This window comes from Octopus bimaculoides, chromosome 1 (genome assembly GCF_001194135.2).
Source record: "Octopus bimaculoides isolate UCB-OBI-ISO-001 chromosome 1, ASM119413v2, whole genome shotgun sequence".
NCBI lineage: Eukaryota > Metazoa > Mollusca > Cephalopoda > Octopoda > Octopodidae > Octopus > Octopus bimaculoides.
In genome coordinates, this window is record NC_068981.1 from 57,617,650 (window position 1) to 57,620,869 (window position 3,220).

The 3,220-nt window shown below is 33.8% G+C and overlaps 1 protein-coding gene across 2 annotated transcripts in view; it reads right to left on the reverse strand.

Moving 5' to 3' along the window:
* Positions 1-2,186, reverse strand: part of LOC106869154 (leucine-rich repeat serine/threonine-protein kinase 2) — a 132,225-nt gene extending 130,039 nt beyond the window's left edge. The window contains exon 1 of one of the 2 annotated variants that reach the window (XM_014914759.2): positions 1,932-2,186. The gene's annotated coding sequence lies outside the window, so the exon portion shown is untranslated. The remainder of the gene's footprint in view (positions 1-1,931) is intronic. The other variant, XM_014914760.2, reaches the window with a different exon arrangement.
* Positions 2,187-3,220: the final 1,034 nt, after the last annotated feature.

The following is a 3,220-nucleotide window of genomic DNA, read 5'->3' on the forward strand; positions in this document are numbered from 1 at the left end:
GTTAAACTAGATATTAACCAAAACATTCAGTATGACAGTCTGAAACCTAAAAGTTCAGCTCAATGCGGTTACTCGAACTGCTAGAAATAACAGCCGCAACTTCAAATCATACCTTACTGTCTCATAAAGAAAGGAACATTGTATTAATCTAGCCCTGGGAGCACCATTTCTGGGGTAGGGAGGATGGAAAGGTACAACTAAAATATCTTCTACCACCGACCTGCTGGATCAGAAGTGATCCGAGACAAACAACAAAAGTGCATAATGAGTTAATGCAGTAAAAATAAAGAGGAGAGAAGTACCACGGAGTTTTTCTCACAGAATACACCTCTGTGAGAATTAACTCACGCAGCTTCAGCAAAGAATTCCCCTAAGACATATGTACATGCCAAGGGAATACTTTATTGTAAGCCAACCAAACATATAGGAAAGCAGTCTATTTAGAAACAAACAGCAAGCTAAGAAGACATTTTAGAGAATTATGCTCCAGAAGGATAGACAAAGAGCAAACATATTTCTTTTATTTAACATCGTTACCATTATATAATATCATCGTTACCATTATATAATATCTCACACACATACACATACATTCACACACACACACACACACACTTTCATCTCACCTGTGAAACTAGTGGGACGAAGGGTCCACTTTTTATACTTATAAATCATATATATTTTAACCTTTTATCTTTTTTCTTAACACTCGAGTATAATACTACCCAACTCCTACCCAATTTTAATCCTGATGTTTTGAATAAAATTTCTCATATACACAAATAAGTTCATTATATATATTATATTATATTAAATTATATTATATCATATTATATATTATCAAAATGTACAGTATTATATCCATCACGGCTGTCTTACCAATCGGTTTCGCGCTAGGGATACAACGGAGCGTTAGGTAACAATCCGATTATATATATATATATATATATATATATATATACATACACACACACACACATACACACACAAAATGAGCATGCACATACATACATACATACATACACATATACATACATACACACATACATTCACACACACACACACTTTCATCTCACCTCTGAAACTAGTGGGACGAATGTATGTATGTGTGTATGTATGTATGTATGTATGTATACTATGTATGTATGTGTGTATGTATGTATACTATGTATGTATGTATTACATACATACATGCATACATACATGCATACATACATACATGCATGCATACATACATACGAAAACATTGTATAAACTCTTGTATTCGTTTTAAGATTCACCTGTTGAGTGATATAGGGATTATTGTTTCAATAGTTTTTCGCATTTTAAAGTTGATATTTCTTTTATAGCGATTGATATAAACCTATTAAATCGATCAATATAAACCTATTAAATCAATCAAATTAAATTAATCGTTTGATATACCACAGTATCAATCGCTCGTGGGGAGATGCATAAAAAAGTTAGCACATTGTTGCTTAGCATCGATGATGCGAATGGAATTATAAAAGAGATCCGTGTGTAGTAAAATAATTACTATAGCAATCAATTAATCGATGTATCATAGAACCAACTTCCAATAATCAACGACGATTCTTTCATAAATAGCAAGTAGCCTAAAAGCAATTGATGACTTAACTTCAAATTTAATTAACATAGCAATTGATTGATTCTTGGATAAATGCTCTTGGACAATTGTTAAACATACAATTAATTAAAGGATGGGGGTTGTTGCTTTTTCTTATTTAACAAAGGAAAAAAACACCATTAGCCCTTATACCTTTCTCCTTTGTCCTCAGGGAGAAAAAGAAAACTGTCCCCTTAATCACGACCAAATAAATTCTTTAAAAATAAATAATCAACGAACTAACACACACACAAAAAAAAAAAGAAGTTAAATGAAAAATGCATAGAATTAAAAAATACTTTACCTGAGCTGCGGGTGGAAAGTAAAACCAGGTGTATTGCTCAGAGCGACTGACTATATTATGCGTGTGAACTGAAGCGGGGCGGTTATGTACCTCGTAATATTTATGAAACTTGAATAACGTCGCGTCATGCTTCTTGGAAATTACGATTTAGTAAAGAGTTAGACAAAATATTTATTTTCTATTGATTTTTTTTTTTTTAGTATATCCTACTATTGTTATTTATGTTTTGGAGTTTCTCTATTTTCATTTTAATTTGTTATCATGTGACAATATCACTCACCCGCCCAACTTTAACGATAGCTCGCCCTACCCATCTCTTTGTGTGTGTATGCGTGTGTACATGGTGGAGGGGAAGGCTCGGCAATTTTTATCCTGGATTCATCCCTGTGTACACACACTCACATACATACATACATACATACATACATACATACATACATAATATCATCCTCATCCTTTTAACGTTTGTTTTCTACGCTGGCATGGGTTGGAAGATTCAACTGGATCCAATGAATTGGAGGACTGTGTTGCTGTATCGTTTCCACAGTCTGTATCTTTCCTAAGGCCAGCCACTTTAACAAATGTACTGGGCGCATTTTTCTTGGCTCCACCACTAGAAAGGTTGCTGTGTAGCTAGCAAAAGTAAAGAGCTACCTTGACTAAGTGGGAGTACATTAGAGCGGAAGGCAGCTTCATGTTAGGTGTTGAGAGGTTAAAGTATAGAGAGGGGAAAGGATCAGGTTTGTTGCAATAAAAGATACATGGCTACCAGACATTATATAGGGAAGAATGGAAGTTACTGGGATGGAGCTGGAAAGAGAGCTAAAGGTGGTGGTGATATGTCAATAGAAATTGCTCAAGGGAGAGGAGGACATGACTGGCAGTACAGAAAGGGTGCAATAGATAGAATAAGGATGAGAGATAGAGAGTTGATGGGTTATGGTAGAGGCAAAAGCTGCAAGAGTTGTGGAAGAAAAATGAGAAATGCATAATGATAGGGATGGGGTGGTCAAAGGTAGATATGAAATGATGTTAAAAATGGGTGCCAGTAGGAAGTAGCTCAAGGAAGAGGGAAAGATAACTGGTAGCATAGAAAGGCTGATTAATGGAACATATAAGTGGGGATGGGCAATGACATATATATACATAATAATATAAATAATATATAAATATATGCATATATCCATGCATACCTACATCTATATGTATACATCTATATATATATATATGTATATATATATATGTATATATATATATATATATATATATATATATATATATATATATAT